At 42.6% G+C, this 18,486-nt stretch overlaps 1 protein-coding gene across 1 annotated transcript in view; it reads right to left on the bottom strand.

Moving 5' to 3' along the window:
- The window catches only part of LOC307224011 (uncharacterized protein), a 396,785-nt gene that overhangs the window by 217,718 nt on the left and 160,581 nt on the right, over positions 1 to 18,486 (bottom strand). The gene's annotated exons all lie outside the window — the stretch shown is intronic.

The raw sequence follows: 18,486 nt of genomic DNA, 5'->3' as shown, positions 1-18,486 counted from the left end.
GAATAAAGAAACAGAACTTTATTGGACAATTATTTCCGATTTAGCGGCCTAATCCGGAGAGTGATGCGGACCTCAGCCACATAATGCTCCTTAGGCGAAAGCTGATCGTTCTCATTTATGTTCGCGTTGGGGAGGATGCAGAATCCAGGGCAAGCGGTTACTTCAAACAGGATCAAGTGGGAAAGTTTGCTGTTGTCCAGGACTGCACCGCTTCTAAAAGCCTGGAAAATGTGCGTGTGTCTCTTAGTGCCCAACAATGTCATGTGCACCTGGAAAACTAGCATGACAGGAAGATGGCTTGGTTGAACACGGATGCTTTTCTACATGCAGGAAGCCTCTGTTTTTTAAGGGGGGTGTATTCAGATATTCAACTGCAACAGCAAAATCCACCCAGCTTTATCACTTGAATCTGCTAAATGTGCGAACTGGTGCTTTATAAGGAAACCAGTAAGTGGGGTGTAATCTGGAGACCCTGCAACGATGGTCTGTGGAGGCTGCTATGAATCCATAATGCATCTGTCTTCCGGCGTGGTTCTCCCACTTCTCTGCAGATTTAACTAGCTTCTTTACGATGCCGGCTCACCTGGTTAACCGAGATCAACCCAGGTTCGGTGCACCTTGGTTTGATTCCAAATGTAAGCAAGCTAGACTCTCTCTCTGTTGTATCTACAACAGATACAAATCTTCTGGAGCTGAAACTCTTCCCCCAGAGTACTTGCAGGCCAAAATTGCTTACAAACAGGCACAGAAGTCAGCCAAGCATGAGTGGCAGCTAAGACGTTGGCAAGCGCTGATTGCTGCCTCTAAGCTTCACAACTCTCACGGTTTTTGGAATTTAATCAACAAAAGATCGAGGAAATACCCATTGACGGTTATCCCAGCCCTGACATGGGAACAATTTCTAAGAAAATATTTCTCCCAGACAGATATCTCTAACATTCATTCTGATACTCTTTCAAGCCACTTGCCCATATGGCCAGATACTGACCCGGAGAAAATAGTAGATTTAATTGCTAAACTGAAAACTGATAAAGCCCCAGGGCCCGATCTGATCCCGGCTGAAGCTATTAAACAACACCCAGCATGGTGGGCCAAAATTCTTGCAAAAATCTTTGATGCAATCAATGCCACGGGCCAGATACCTAGATCATGGAAGGAGTCCATCATAATCCCTATATATAAAAAAGGACCACCAGAGGACCCAGGAAACTATCGTAACATCAGTTTATTATCAATCATCGGGAAAATCTGTACTCGCTTCCTGCTAACCAGACTAACCCAATGGGCCGAAGATTCCAATCTGATAGGCCATGAACAGGTCGGGTTTAGACCAAATCGCGCTTCTATTGACCATGCAATAATTCTATATCACCTGGCGCGGAAGTATTCTTCCCCCACTCATGGTCTTCTATGTGCCGCTTTTATAGACCTGATGACATTTGAAGTCATTCTGGATCATGAGGACAGACCAATTGCCCTCCACCACCCAAAAAAAATTTCCGCAGGTAATTGTTCACACTTCAGCATGACATGGCTTAACTTTACAGCTGAGTGGGGATTTAAAACATGGCCTCTAGTCGCAGGAGTGGCTCACCAGGAACTGCTGCTTACCAGGAAGAGGAGTGAGGTGGTGTTGAGTCTTGGGCTGTATAGACACATTGGTGCATGCACCAGGATGGTTCTGCTGGTATGTCTGTCTGGCCCCAACCTTGCTGTCATCTCATCCTGTTCCTCCCTCTCCTGGTGAGTGGCAGCGACCCCGCCTCTGGGAAGCTATGGCTTCTCACTTCCCCACCAAACAAGCCACCCCTCTGCAGTTCAAGTCCACCACTCTAACCACTGCACCACACTGACTCATAATACAAAAAAATATTGCAGCTCCCACAGGCCTAAATTCTAATGGCCTTGTACCAGGGAGGCAAAAATAGTACGTTTCCAAATTTCCTCCTAGGTGTAGTTTTCATGCACTCCCTGGCAAACTCCTGGAAATTTAGAGGGACTTCTGAAGAAGCTGTCTGGTGCAGCGCATGATATTTTGAGCAAAGATGAGGTGAGGAGAGAAGCAGAAGCCCTTGTCCAAGTCCTTACGTACTCCTTGTGATTTTATCACAGCCAATGTGGTTCAAAAAAAAACAGCCCTTCTTGGTTAATTAGCATTACCTTCTGACATTTCAGAAAGTCCTTGCAGATGGACTTTTTTTGCATTTGAAAGTAGCCAGCCATAAGAGTGTTCAGCTGCCAGAGCCATGTAACTCTCATTCTAAAGGAACTATATTGAAGGCCTGTTTGCTGCTGAACTCAATTCAGGGTGCTGGGGCTCACCTTTAAATCCCCAACAGGACAATTCTGTACACTAGAAACTGGTGTAATGCCAAGTTAAGCTGGAGTGAAACACACCACACTCAAACACCAGTCTAGAACCACCCTAAGCTTGGCAGAGGGAAAAGAAGCCTTTAAAATAGTGTTTGTCATCCTTTTTCCCAGCTTAACTTGCACAGGGTTCCCAGGTGACATTAAAGAACTGGATGGGCTTAGGATCCAGTCTTTGTCCCCCTTTTTCCCATCTTGCCCCCGCCATGACCCCAGAATGGCTCTTTTCAGGTCTTACACCAGCTTAAGATCTTCCAGGCTCAGCTCAGCTGGAGATATGCTGCTGAGCTGAGGATGGGGAGTTAGTAAAAGGCAAAAGATTTATATAATCTTAAGAGAAACCAGAGTTACTTACACTGGTGGTAGTCCAGCTGCACCAGGAACCTCCTGGCAGAACCCAAGATCTAATGGATTTATCCTGTTTATCCTGGCTTATCTTCCTGTAGGATTGCTCCCTAAATGATTTGGGGCCAAAATATCTACAAAATAATCTATAGCTTCATACATCATGCATTCTTTCTGGCTCCAGGTTATATTCTTTGTACAAGCCCAGCATTCTAGATGTGGGTATGTGTTGCTGATGAAATGATTCTATTCCTCTTCCATTTATTGTACAACTCACTTGTTTGCTTCGTAATGTCTTTGTTTGGCTTTGTTTGCTGTCTTGAAATCCACTATTGCACCAAGAGTATTGATCATTTGAAAAATAAATAAACAAATTTAACTAAATACAAGTTCTGTATGTAGTATTAATAATATTAATTATTTCTCTTTGGGCACAATTTGCTCATCTGATCCTCCCCTCAATGTTTTGAGCTGGCCCTCTTTAGAGAGCAAATCACAACCCCTTGCTTCTTCAAATGACTTCTGAAAACAAGCATTAGTGAAAGTAAATAATTAGATGTGCTATTACGAGGGTGCCTCCTGTCTAAGTGAAAATAACCTTAGATCATATTACAGCAGCAGCTGCAGCCATGTGGCATATAATGAAAACGCAAACTGAATCTGCACTGATCACAGTTGCTACCCTGATAGAAGAGGATACAAGAACGAAGTCAACACTGCTACTAAGGAGGCTCACTTCACATGGTGTACCATTATACATAGGGGAGTGAGAGAGAATGGCAGCTGGCAGTGAGCAGCCACCATTTCCTCAGAATGTGCCCTTAAGTATGATGCCACAAATCCAAGGGTTTGTCAGCAAAGTGCCCACCCACATATACCCACCAAGGCTTTCTCTCCATCACCCCCCCCCAAAATATATATATATATATCTTGAAATACATGTTCTGTTGAAGCTAATACCCTTGGCTGTGATATATGGTTGGTTGTGGTGAGCATTTGTGATGCCCACAACAGTTTCTCTAGTTTGCAAGTGCACCCAGAGGCAAGAAAAGGTTGGTGACCATTGTTCTGCATCATGAAGTAGTCCTGTCCCAGAGCAATGGGGGTGGGGGTGGGAAAGAGGGTGGCAAGAGGTGTCCGTTGTGATTAATGCCCATCTGGCCTTTTGAGCCAAAAGGTCTCCTCAGATAAGGTTACGCTCAGCTCCAAAAGATGGTTAATCAAGTCCCTTTATAAGCTGAGGCCTGCAAGGACTCTTCCCTCTTCTCCTCTGTGTTGGGTTTTTCCCCCTTGCTCCCTTTCTTCTCTGATTTCCCCCCAGCTTCCTGTGAGATGAGTGATTATATGCTGTTGCCAAAGGCCACACAGAAGTAATAATCATTCTGCTAACTGCTGACGGCTTGTTATTGAGCATGATTAAACTGTGGTGACTGGCTTCTATTGCTGCTAGGTTAAAACGCCTGGTAAAAAAATGTGTCTGTAGAAACAGCACCAAGTTTTTGCCAAAAAACGAAATAAAAATGGGTCAGTTCCTTGATGCGTCACACCATCACAACTGCCAAGTTGAGCTGGAGGAGGGGAGGAGCACTGGCCCTCATCCTCTATTCATGTGCAGCAATGTTCATTCCACCAATGTTGAATGGTAGGAGCTGGAAAAGCACAATTGGGTAAACGTGCTTTGAAGCCTAGTGTGGATGTGGAACCCTGATAACAAAGGATTCATCAACACAGGGAGGCTTCTAAGCATGCTTAGTTGAACACACAACTGGAGATGGGCAGGGACAGGGATGTCCAAGGCTGGGGCTGCACATGTGTCCCCTGAGCCCTAGAGCCATATTCCGATCAGTTCTTTCTGTTATTATAGAATTAAATTATGGGATAGAGTTAAAGGTAAAGGGACCCCTGGCCGTTAAGTCCAGTCGCGGACGACTCTGGGGTTGCGGCGCTCATCTCGCTCTCTAGGCTGTGGGGGCCAATGTTTGTCCGCAGACAGCTTCCGAGTCATGTGGCCAGCATGACTAAGCTGCTTCTGGCAAACCAGAGCAGCACATGGAAACACTGTTTACCTTCCCGCCAGAGTGGTACCTATTTATCTACTTGCACTTTGACGTGCTTTCAAACTGCTAGGTTGGCAGGAGCAGGGACTGAGCAACAGGAGCTCACCCCATCGCGGGGATTTGAACTGCCAACCTTCTGATCGGCAAGCTCTAGGCTCTGTGGTTTAACCCACAGCGCCACCCACGTCCCTAAAATTATTACTGTCACATTTAAGCTTTGAGTGTCATCCAGGAGTGGTAGTTCAGGACTGTAATTATCTTCTGGGTAGGATTCAACAGCACTGGGAAATTCAGGTTGTCTAGTTAAAGTGCATCTGAGCTCTTCTGCAAAGATATTGGACCAGGATGGGCAATGCCAGTAGTGTCAGTTATAGGATGTAGTGTGGAAATTGCGGGACTTTCTTGTATGGCTATCAGCAACAGGTGATGAGAGTAGCTGTTGGTACAGATCCAGCCTTGTCCCAAAGTATCCTATATATATATATATATATCCTATAATATATATAGTCACTCCTGTGATCAGAATACCATTTCTGATTTCAGAGCAAAGCTATCAACGTTTCCTGGCAGGGCCGGCCCTCCCATGTGGCAAGGTGAGGTGACTGCTTTGGGCAGCAGCATCCACAGGGGCAGCAAATCCGGCCTCCAAGGAATGCATTGCATGTAGATCTTCACTCCCCAGCTTGTTCCTGGCAGGGGGAGTACATGGGAAGCCATTTTGTGGTTTCCCTCAGGTGCCAAAATGTCTTAGGCCAGGCCAGTTTCCTGGTACATTATTAAATACTTGTCACTCTGTACTCATTACTTAGCTCAAATAATGTGTAAAGTTAGCCTTAGATAGTGGGAAAATTCATGCTAAGATTGACATGCAGCACACACGCTCATGTGCGTCCTACAAGGAAGCAAAGAATAATCACCAAACATCCCTTTTTGAAGAACTTTTGATTCTGAACAAATTGATTTTATGGCCTGTGTTTGAAGACTGAGATTAAATTTTGCATGGATTTCTCACACACTACAGCTGCAGGATAGTGGACTTTGTTTTTCATCACATTGCCCTCAGATTGTAGCTCTTTGTTTCTGTAAAAACTGTTTTAATCAAACATATATTTCAGCTCTGAGCTGAGGTTCCTCTCAGGCTATATAGCATCATTTTCTACATTGACACCGCTGGATTCTTCTCTGTATGCTCACTCAAATCTTAATCACTCCATTTTATTTCAGGTGCTTTTAGACGCCAATGATTTAGCAGCACCCAATCATTCCTGTTCTCTTTCAAGACGCAAGTAGAATAGCAACTCTGCTTCTATAGACTGCAGGAATCCGAATAACATTCTGTAGTCAGGTGGGCAGCCCCGTCTCCCTCACCACAAATGATAGAGGTGGGGACATTTTTATTGGGACTACTGTGTGTGGTGAAAGGATTAAAAACTTTCCCTCTTGTTGCACTCCCAATTATGATTCTTCCCCCAGGAAGGGGAGAAAATAAATGATATAAAGACAATGCTATTTGAAAAGTGGAAGGTTAAGTGATACCCAAATCAGCGAGATGAACCATAGAGAAAGAAATGACTACAGTAATCTATATAGGCTGTGCTAACAACCTACTAAACAGTTGTGCAATGACAATGGGGTAGCTACATCTGGGGAAATTGCACAGCTGTTGCATTGATTTTAGAAATGGTCAGATTTTCTGATTTCATGGTGCAGAGGAGGAACTTTAACAGACATTATTCTGGATTAATTAATTGATTTAATTAATTAATTAGATTTCTATACTGCCCTTCATCCAAAGAATGGTTTACAATATAGAAACACAAAATTACATACCATAATAAGAAATGAAAACAATACCCCCATACACAGTTTAAAAGGTCACAGATTGTTTAATTAGCCAACGGCCTGGGAGAAGAGGAATGTTTTTGCCTGGCGCCTAAAGAGATGTAACGAAGGCACCAAGTGAGCCTCCCTAGGGAGAGTATTTCAGAAGCCACTGCAGAAAAAGTTAGTTCTTATGTTGCCACCCTCCAGACCTCTCATGGTGGAGGCACATGAAGAAAGGCCTCAGATGATGATCACAGAGTCCAGGTCAGTTCCTATGGGAAGAGATATACTTGAGGTAGAAGATGGCACAAAAACATTTTATTCACGTCATTGTGCAGATGCCTCCTTAAAAGTGAGTAAACAAAGTGTGGCTTTTCCATAGTAAATACTCAGTGTGGAAGCATCCTTCATCATATTCTCCACTGGATAAACAATTGCAACACATTTTCTCTAAATTTAGGTTAATCTCCATCTTCAAAGCACAGTGGTCACTGGATAAGACACTTCTCAGTTCTTTTGGAGTCAGTGTCCCTTTTGTAAACCACGAGAACTGTGCTGCTTTAATATTCCTATTCTTGTTTTTGCTCTGGGAATTTGTTTTTCCCCTGCCTACATCCATTTTCACTCTGGTACTGGTTAGTGACACATGACAACACACTGTCTAAAAATGGGTCTGATTTTTTTCTCCACATCTGAACTTCACTGAGCATCAGGTGACTGAAAACATAATCTTGCCTGCATGCCTGTCAGTACCTTTATGGTGCCTGCAAAAAGTCTCCGTAAATATTCCCTTAAAAATCCATAATGCATAAGAAACTGTTTTCCCCGCTCAGTTACAGTTTGCACTCAGTGTCTCATAAATTGGGCATGGCTCCCTTAAAGATGCTCATTTTTCATTGGATGCCAGGATTGGATGCCCCCACCTCACACTGAAGAGGTGGGGCAGTGGCTGTTGTAGGTGCCTTTTGTCCCATTGATGGGTCTGTTGATGGGGGGGGGGCACACAAACCATTTTGTTGTCCTGCCTCTTATTTTGCTCTTTTAGATGTGGCAACCATTATGCCATGCTGCCATGGCAGCCATTTTGTGTTACAGTGCACCCTTCACTGCAGCCATTTTGTGACTGGCAGCTAGAACACTATCTCAAAATTTCATATGTGTCCATTGGCCCCCAAAGTTTGGTGAACTGGTTTGTGTGCAGAAAGTTCAAGTCACACATGTAGTACCAGATTTGTTTTATACTGATTTAAAACTTCATGGCTTCTCCTAAAGAATTCTGTAGTTTGGCAAAGCTACTGACAATACAGCTAGCAATCTTTAGCCCTTACAGAAATTCATTTCCCAGAGTCCTCTGGGGGAACAGGAATGGCCAGCCTAAATCTATGGTATGGGTAGACGCAAAATTCCGGCAGTGTGGTGTCCCTTTAATTGTCTCTGCACATAAATTCATTCACTAATAATTAGAGAGCAGCAAAATGACTGCTGTAAGTAGAAATTGCACATAAATGATTATGCCTTCCATCTTTGTTTATAGATCAATATTGTTCCATCCCCGTTGTGCCAATTTGGTTTTCAAACACTGTTTTTGCTGTGGAAGGAATAAATGTATGGCAACAGGCTTCTTTATAATTCTTGCTCATTTGCTAGCAAATCAGCCTTGCAAAATGAAATTGTTCTTTATGTGAAAATCAATTGCTTAATTGAATATACTTGCCAAAAGAAATAAAAAGGAAAGCGCCCTGGTGTGCTGCTTTAATACTTATGCCTACAAATCCTGCATGCATTATAAAAAGAGCATTTATCTTCTATGTCTTGTCCATAATCTCATACAGTGGGATCTTAATAAGAATCTTTACTAAGAATTCAGAGGGGATTGGGCACCAGTTTAATGAAAGTTAAGCATCTTAATCAATTAGTCTCTTTGATAACCAAATGCATTCTTTTATAGGTATGTGCAACTTTAGCATAATGGGTGATAAGGTAAGCATTATTTTGGACTATTCAGCAAAACAAAATGTCATTCAGTAAAAGACATCTCTTTTCATCAGTTTTCTTACCCGCATAATAAGTTATGATGTATTTGGAACAGCTAGTACTAAAAAAAGAAAAAGGAGGAAAAAGCATATTCCATCAGAGTATGGAATTAATCGGTTCCTTAAATGAGTATGGAATTAATCGGTTCCTTAAATGAATTGGGCATATGCAATATTGCAGCATTCTGGAAGATCAATGAACATGGACCAGCAGTGCCTAGATGGAAGATCACTGGGATGCACATAGAAGCTGCTCTGAACTTTCTAAAAAGAAGAGTTGGGTATCATTTCAAAATGGCTTTGAATAATGAGCCCCATTTGAGTGTGTTAAGACTCAGCCAGTCTTCAGTTCATGAAAGAAAAGGGAGGAGGCCCTTAATGAAATCGACAGGGGGGCCCAACCCCCCTCATTTTAGCCAAATGATGGGCCTCCACTATAGCAGTAGATAAGGGAGCTGTCACAAAAAATAAGTGGGCTGGTCTACCTGCAATTTGAAAATATTGACTCTACCAGCAGAATTATATGTTACACTCCACACAACATTGCTATGCAAAACATAGTCACATTGTGACATTTTCTCATTGTATGTTGACCCACCACACGCACTGGCTGTTGTTGGCAAGAGTCAGAAACACACAGCATGCTCACACTGGTGTATGAGGTCAAGTGAAGTTATGGGGAAGTAGCACATGTCCTGGGCCATGGGGGAAATGGCTGGGCCTTTCCCCTTCCCATTGGGCTGGTAGATAGAAGAACAATGGGCAAGCAGTTTTGGGTGAACTGAGCAGAAAGCAGGCTGAGAAGCTGGAGATACAGAGCCATGCTTGACTTGTGCTGGAATCCAAGGCTATGACTAAGGGAGAAGCAAGATCTGTTGGGGGGGGGGCTTAATGCTGTGAGCTGCTCCATCTTGTGCTCAGGTTGTATAGATGTGTAAATAAAACCATATATCCTAAAGACACCACAGTCTCCACTGACCTTCATTCCAAGAAAACTGAATCCTGGGTAAATGCCTGGAACCTCTCGAATCTCTCACTGCTCAGAGATTGAGGTGGTATGTAACTGTACCATGTTGCTCTGGCCTTTATGTTTCTTCTGTTGTCAACCAGTGGGGAATCTCTTTTGCAACATTGCAAACGTTTCACATTTTCCTGCTTAAAGCTCATGCCAGAAGGCACTGCCTAATCGCTTTAAGATATGAGGATGCTGTAAACTCCCAGAACAATTCATGGAGTACAGCTGGGCAACTGTCCAAGACACCGACCATTTAAGAAGCCAGGACAAAGGACGCCACAGGGGCAAGCACACAGTCCTGACCATTGTGCCGTTAATGGCTGAAAGATAGGGCTAGCATGCTTTCTGCATTGCATTCAAACAGAAATACAATTCTGAGTCCAGCAGGGTGAAGAGAAAAGGCAGTCTCTAGAGATCATGATGCAATTACTGTACCAGAAGAGATCAGCTGTGGCTTTTTCTTCAGTGCACACAATGCACTAAATTGCCTCCTTCAGAGCAAAGTACACGGTAAAATAAATAAATAAAACCTAATAGATGCTCTGGAGCTCTGCATTGATACAAGTACCCAAATAGAATGTGCAGGTTTCGTCTTTGCCTGCCCACACAGACAATGCTGGAATATCTCATAGCCGCCCACTGTTGATCGTGGAGGGGAGAGAGCAAAAGAGACAGGCTGGCTCATTAGCTCAACAGCTGAACGGTTGTCAGTGATGTGGATTTTCCAGGAAAGGTTGAGAATCAAAACATTTAGCAACAGCTGCCCATGAAATTCATGTCACATACGGCTTCAGCCAAGTCTTGACTTTGGTGAAGAGGTGGGCTGGTGTCTTGCTCAGCATCTGTAGCCATGTCTGTGGAAGTGCCCGTGGAGCTTCTCACACCTCGGCAGATACCACAAAGAATGAAGTAGAGCTAGATGGCATGACTGAATGAAAAACGAAGATTTGACTTTTAAATTTTCCTCTCTTGCAGAGGAAATTCATGCTTAGAGGGAAACGAAATGAATTGAAGGGGGGAGGCTCTATGGAAAAATGAATGCTTAACAAGAGAAAATGTGTGCAGTGCGTGTTCATTAGGAGAAATTTGCACTACAATGCTGCTGAATTTTCATGAAAAAAAATTCTTTTAAAAAATGCAAACTGAAGTAGAAATGTTGGAAGCTGAAATTAAGATTGGAAGAATGGAGAGAAACCAAAGCTGACAGATTTGTCCATCCTTTTGTGTAACCTCCTCACCAACGAATCACAACAAATGCTCAGTAAAGTATAGTCTAACTTTTGCATAAATGTTGTGCAAGCAAATCAGGACGAGTGCTCTATAAACAGGTCATATGGAGGAGCTCTATCTCTAAACAGCAGCTTCCTACACCGCTAACTATGCTTTTGGGAACTGAGCCAGACATAGAGAACGTAATGCCTTGGAAGGAAAAGAACAAAGAAGCTGTGCAGGATTTTTGCGCAACCTTCCCTAGACAGCCATTGGTCTTTGCCATTGGTGCTGACTCTGCAAGTAATCTTCTGGTCTGTCATTTGAATTTACAATACAATCCTTATAGTGTAGTAACTCAGCAGTATCAAGGACCCCAGGAAATCCTTTTTCCTGGAATTGATTTTATGATGTAGCTCCTGCGCTTGGAGGATCACAGTGCTTTCTGATCCCCAAATATGCAGATTCCGTGGTTTGCTGCATCAAGCATTTTTTCCCTCCGCCCTCTTCCCTGCTGGCTGCTTTGCTTACCATGTAGCCTGGTGAAGAGTTATGGAGAACTTGAAAGCTTGCAGAGTATTTTGTGACATTTTGGTTTGCCTAGTGAAGATTCCCACCCCCTAGTTGTGGATTTGGGAACAAATTTATTTTACCAGCTGTATTTCCTAGACAAAAGATATAGAATACAATGCAAACAAGCCTTTTTGAAAGAAAATTTTAGTAGGCTGGTAACTTTTCTTCACTATACAATGTTATTGGTATCAAAACACCCCAACAGCAAATCAGGATGAAGGCTGGTTGTTGTATAATCTCCCAGCAAAAAAAGTTAGAATGTCTTCCTCAGTCAAGGCAAAATAGATATTTTTCCTCTGCATAAGCTTTATGACAGCAAATCAAAGTGAATGTTAAATAAATAGGTCATCTGGAAGAGCTTTGGAAGGGGCTTAAAATTGCAAACTGGTCATTGGCCGCAGTCCCCAGTTTATTAGATTTCTCCTACAAATGGTAAGTCTGGATTAAATTTGGGAGATGGATACAGACTGGCACAGGGCCACTGAAAAATGGGTAGAGTGGGTTAGTGATGTAACATGCCCACAGCCAGCAGGGATTTCACACTCCAAGCTTCTATGAAAAAAGAGCAAGTTTCTAGCCCTCCTAGAAAGAAAGGTTTGACGCAAAATGTACAAGTATCTTCTGTGTGATTTTTGTCAGATGAGACAGCTTGGCTACACCCACTTTCCAGGGTACTTAGCTAATGAATGAAGTCAGAGCTGTAAGTTATAAGTGAGTTGTTTGACACAGAAGCAGGGAAAATGCACTAAGTGGAGCAGGGAACAGCAGCTTTATAGGAACTTTCCGAAGCATTTCCTGGTCACTTCCCTAACCACAAGAAGCCCCTTTCTTTTTAAAAAGTGGATTTGTTGTACAAATGGCATAAAACACTTCAATTTTATTTCACTAGCCTACATTTGCTGCTATGTGCTTGAATCTTTTGCTGAGAGTCTGGAGTTGCCCTCAGAAGCTCTTCTGGTAGACAACAATGATTGATCCAGTTCAGGAGCCTTGGTCTTTGCAGGGGACCAGCTGGACCATGATGTACCACATATTGTTTTACAAAACCTATTTGAACCTGGCAAACAGTCCTTTTGACAGAGCTTAAACCAGACACTTCAAAGTAATTTCACCTCATTTAATTTTGATTGCCTCTCTGCAAGCAGTAAATGACAAAAGGCTATACCTTTGCTAGGAGATTTTAGCTGCAATTACCAATGATGGCTTTCATGTTTGCTTGTTTTGCTTGCGCAATTTCTAGCAGTTGGAAGAAAATTAAGGGGTTCTATCAAGACGTGTCTTGGACACATCAGTGTAAATGTAGATCAATTTTCTTTTGATTACGTCAATCCAGAAAAAAAGAAGAAAAATACCTGTGTACATTTGAAGTGCTAGGAGGTGCAACTGATGGGAAGCAAAGGCATAGAGAGTTTTATGCTTTACAGGTCATTCTCACATTGAATTTGGTACCCATGTATGGTTATCAAAATACAAAAGCCCCAAGCCTCTCATTTAATGTGAAACGACAACTCTGCTGGTCTGAAAATGTACCACATGGTTTACCTGACCCAGGTGTTCATTGGTTGTAGCTGTTGCCATCTTACAGTAGAAGCAGCACCCATGCCATGAGATACTTACGAAATTGGGAGAATGGGATGGGACACAGCAACCAGAAGGAGCCAGTGGAATGGAAAGGAGAGATCTTTTATTTCATACTTTGCAAAGTGGAATGCAAATAGGGATATGTGAATCTGTCAATTTCTGTTTCTTTCAATTTCTGATTCCCCCCCCCCCCCAACCTTAAGTTCATTTCTTCATATTGGTTTGCATTGGGGGGGGGCTCATGAAAATTCACCAGCATTTCAGTGCAAAATGCATGTTGCAAAGCAATTCCCCAAATATAATGCAATTTTGATTGTTCATTCCACAAATCTTTCACACATTTTTATGACACTTTCTCTGAGTGCATACATTTTTTGTACACACTACTTGTCTGGAGAACAGCATTGCAAAATTCAGAGGAGCATGAATTTTGAAGGAGAGCAGTGTTTCGGTTTGCATATTGCTCTGCAAGTGTGAATTAGGTCAGTTCGTCTTTAAATGAGAACAGAACTGAATATCTCACCCATCCCTAGGTGCACACAATTCATCCCAACAGTTGGGCTCTCATTCATTTGTGTCACAGCCAGCAAGTACATTACAGTTTCCTTCTCGATTGTCTTTGTTGCTATCCGTATACATACTGCAATTGCCTTCCACAATTCCTGATGTACCCCCTTCAGGGACATGATATTCTCCATTCAGCCACACCTAATTACCCCCCCCACACACACACACACACATACACACACAAAAACACCATATGCAAGGGGGGGAGGGAGTTCCATATGCCAAGGCTTGTTCTCACACAGTCACCACTGCCAAGAGCATTGTTGTAGCCCACATAAAGGGCTGCTGAGATTAAACCAATTTACGCCTCTGCAGGACAACCATTTGACTGAACCAAAATGATCAGCCTCGTCCTAAAGTGAGGGGGAAATGCAAAATAAAAAGCCCACTCTGATTAAGAAGTGAGAAAGGCACCACACTGTCCTGTTATGTAGAATAATTATATCAGTAGCCTCCAAGTGGCTTTGTCAGGAGCCATAGGAAAACCCTAGATAATAGGTCATCAATGTGGATGGTCAGTTCATAGCTTCATATCCAGCTACAGAGTGAGAGGACATGAAGACTGTGGCTCTCACAAAATTGTGGCACTGTGTTTATCATACCTTAACACAGGGTAGTCAACATGGCACCCTTCAGAAGGTTTGGACTGCAACTCCCATCATGCCTGATCACTGGCCAAGCTGACTGGGGCTGATGGGAATTTTAGTCCACAACATCTGGTAGGTACCATGTTGGATACCCAGGCCTTATATGTAAAAATGGCAACATACAAGATGATCTAATGGAATTAGTCAGATGAAAAATAGTTGAAATAGTGGGTGGAAATGCCAGTTTTTGACAGTAAGTAGTGATGCTATCACATAGGAATTAATATAGTAATTACTCTTTTAAAAATAGGTTTGTATTGATTTTCCTCCACTGTGTTACTTTTACAGGTAATTGGTTTACCTATCCATGGAATTAAGAATTTATTTGGCAACCAAGGCACTGTTGTAATTTTCTTAAAATGAGAAGAGGCTTAAATTTAAATACTTCCAATGCCATTTTATGATTTAACCATTTTTTATTGAGGCGTTAATGAAATAATTTCAAACAACTAACCCTAATAATTGCAAAAGGGGTGCCAATTTTTCAGTTGTGTATGTGTAATTATACAACAGCCTTCATCCTCCTTTCCCAGTCTCTCTTCCCTCAGCCAGCCCTAAAATCCACAGACACTATATTTTGGGATCCTGCAGGCTGTATGCCCTTACCTATTCTTGTTACAGGCAGGATAGAAAAAGCAAGTAAACATACACCAGAGACCACTTCTAAATAGCATTTTACTTTTTTGAAGTAGGTGGTGATCTGTCCTTAAATTGCCTAGGAACAACATTCAGTACGTGCATCAAAGCTTAGCCAGCTTATGCATAGATCATTGACTTGTAGGCTATAGGTGCTATTTTGTTCCTCACAACTGGGACTGCTTTTGCAAAGGAGAAATAAATAAATCACTCCATGTAAGGCTTCCGACTGACCCTTAAATTCTACACAAATGTGAAATATGGCACACTTGCAGAATATCAAATTCAAAGGTTTTGAAGTGTGATAGTTCTAATGATCTTCACAGAGTGATCCAAGCAGGTAAAAGAAGGATAATCAAAGGAGAATAAACCATCTATTCAGTACCCTGCTTTATACACAGCAGCAGAGCAGATGGGAAGATAGAGTGGCAGTTTTCCTCTCCTTCCTGGGTCTCTCTCTCTCTCTCCGTCTCCCTCTGTCTCTCTTTCTCTACGTGTGAGTGTGTGTGTACACAAGTTCTCCTGAGTTGAGATTTCTTGTACCTGGCTAATGATTGTGGTAAACCGAAGGATCTTATTGTTGCCATTCATCTGTCTTGAGAGACAACGCAAGAGTGTGTCTTCCGTGGTAAAGTCAAACCACTGGATGGTTACAGCCCCTGTTGTGACTGTAGAGAAATATGGAACAGACATGTTTTATTGCAGCTGGGGCAGATAAAGGGATCTAGTTTCATTGTTACAGGTGCATCATGGCGTTTCTTCTCTCTCTGCTCCTCCCAGTGGTCATTCCTCCTCTGGTCACTGCTGTAGATACACAACATATCTGTCTGTCTCCAGGCACTGTGCTTGTCTGCAAGGAATTCCCACATGGCAGGGTTAATGTTGCCAGCCTTCATGTTATGTTTGACATGTCATCTATATAACACAGAGCTGGTCTACCAACAGGCCTGGTGTCTGAAGCCTGCTCCCTGTAAAACACATTGGGAACCCTGCTATCTTCCACTCTGTGTACATGACCAAGACAGCAGAGATTTCACTGAGACAGAAGTGCAAACATGTTGGAAATGTGGGCTTCAAAAAGCCCATCTTTGTTTGAGACTCTGTCCTGTCATGTGATGCCCAAAATCTTCCTGACACAGTGCATATGGAAGGCATTGAGGCATCACTCCTGGCAGGCATAAGTTGTCCATAACTCACTTCAATAAAGCAGTGTGCTCAACATACAAGCCTGGTAGATCTTGGTATTGGTCATTAGCATCACATTCTCTTGTTCCCTTCTGGAGAAACAAGCCATTGCCATAGCTGCCTTACCAATATGCTAGTCCAGTTCAGTGGCAATGGAGGGGATGCTGGTTCTGGTGGAGCCCAACTAGACAAAATAATGTACCTCCTCAAGTTTATGGTCACCAATGCTGATGCGAGAAGTGCTGGCGAGGTCCTGACCCAAGATATTGGTCTTCATCAGGCTGATGGTGAGGTCAAGCTCCATGTAGGCTTGGGCAAAATGGTTGATGAATCTCCGTAGAGCTTCCTTGGAGTACACTGTCAAGGTTGTACCATCTGCAAACAACATCTCACAGATAAGAACCTGCCACACTTTTGTCTTGGCATGGAGCTGTTCAGGTTGAACAGACCCCCATCACTCCTTGAATGGAAGTACACACTGTATTCAGTCAAACTGAAGGCATATGACAGCAACAGGGAAAAGAATATACCAAAGAGAGTTGTGGTGAGAACACAGCCCTGTTTCACGCCACTCTTTATAGGCAGGCATCCGAGAAAGAACCATGATACTGGACAGTGCAGCACATGTTCCCATGGAAGGACACAATTATCTTGTGGAGTTTAGGTGGGCATCTTGTCTTGCTGAGCAGTGTGAAGAGTCCTTTTCAACTGAAGAGGTCAAAGGCCCTTGTCAGGTCTATGAAGGTGATGTAAAGGGACATCTCTACTTTTGGCATTTCTCCTGCAGCTGCCAGAGAAAATCTTGTCGATTGTTGACTCTGAGCTCTAAAGTCACATTGTGACTTGGTATAGACCGTGTGAGTGACTGTAATCTGTTGAGAACTACAAAGAACTTGTGCAATATACACTTATATATCAAAGTAATTAAACTTAGTAGCATTCAGGTGATCAGCTTCCCAATGTTTGTCTCATTTTCATTACCAACATGGTAACAACACTCTGAACACTAATGAAAGTGTTTTATAGTGACATGTTTTATCCCGTTGGGTTTAAATTAATGGAGCACAACAGTACTCTATTGCAAATGAATCTTTATTACATGCAGCGAGTCGTATTTCTTCCTACCAAACTCCTACAATATGTAAAATTCTCCTCTCAGTTCCTATGTTTACCCGCTTCCTGTAATTAGATTTCACTACTGCTTCAAAAATAGATTTGTATGAATAAATACTTCAAGACCAGCCCTCTCTGTCCTTTCCCCATTCTGTAACGTACAATGAAGCATTTGGACAGGCATTTGCTTGGCCATCAAAAGGATGAGTTTGTGTTGTGTTCACAACCAGTCATTCCCTGGTACCCTTACCTCCCTCACAGGGTTGCTGAGATGATAAAGATGCATGCCATCTTGGCGGAAGGGAGGGATCAAATGCTAATGAATTATATTTTTCCATTTGCCTTGAGGGGGAAAGCAAGCACACTGCCACTCTTTTGCAGACGATTTAGAGAAGACTGAAATCTTGAGGGTCTGGCAATGTCCGCCTGGTGATGGCAAGGCAGGAAACAAGAAGAGTACCTATAAGGTCCCCTCCAATTGTATGATTCCACTCCATTTCCTGTACAAACTTCCAGTTTGGAATAGCATGACACCCAGTCACTGGCACCATCTCCAGGGGCCCCTGGGTGCCTGGACACCCAGAAAAAATTCACTGTGGGTGCCCAGCCTACGCCTGCCACCATGTTCTACTGACTGAGCTTGCATTCAAGTCCTCAAAAGTCAGTTAATCATATAGTCTATTGACAGTCCATGTCAGTTTCACAAGTGAATATTCAGAGGTCCATTGTGTTCTGGCACATTGTCTATCATCTATATCAGTGTTTCCCAACCTTGGGCCTCCAGCTGTTTTTGAACTACAATTCCCATCATCCCTGACCACTGGTCTTGCTAGCTAGGGATGATGGGAGTTGTAGTCCCAAAACAGCTGGAGGCCCAAGGTTGGGAAACACTGATCTATATAATTCATTTCTGTGCATATATATATACTTGTTTTTCCCCAAATACACATTTTATATGCATTTTATTCCAAAATATGAATATTGTGTGCATTTTAACCCAAAATGCACATTTCTGTATGCATTTATCCCCAAATATACCTTTCTGTACGTACTTTAACCTAATAGGTGTATGTTATATGAATTTGTATAGTTTCTGAGCCAAAACCTGAACTGTGAAAAGCACAAAAACCAACAAATAACTGAATTTTTCACACCCCTCATTGTAGCTGCACACCAAATGTATTTAGTCACAAAAATCACCAGCTCTGCTTTTTTTATTTACAGCCCCACCAAATGAAATGTTGACTTCGTCTATTAATTAACTAAAGCCTCACTTAATTCATCCATCCATTGAATCGATCAAGGCTCATTAATCAGCTAAAGCCTCAGTT

The sequence above is a fragment of the Podarcis cretensis genome (assembly GCF_951804945.1).
Source record: "Podarcis cretensis genome assembly, chromosome: 9".
Lineage (NCBI taxonomy): Eukaryota > Metazoa > Chordata > Lepidosauria > Squamata > Lacertidae > Podarcis > Podarcis cretensis.
This window is presented reverse-complemented; position numbering and strand designations above follow the sequence as displayed.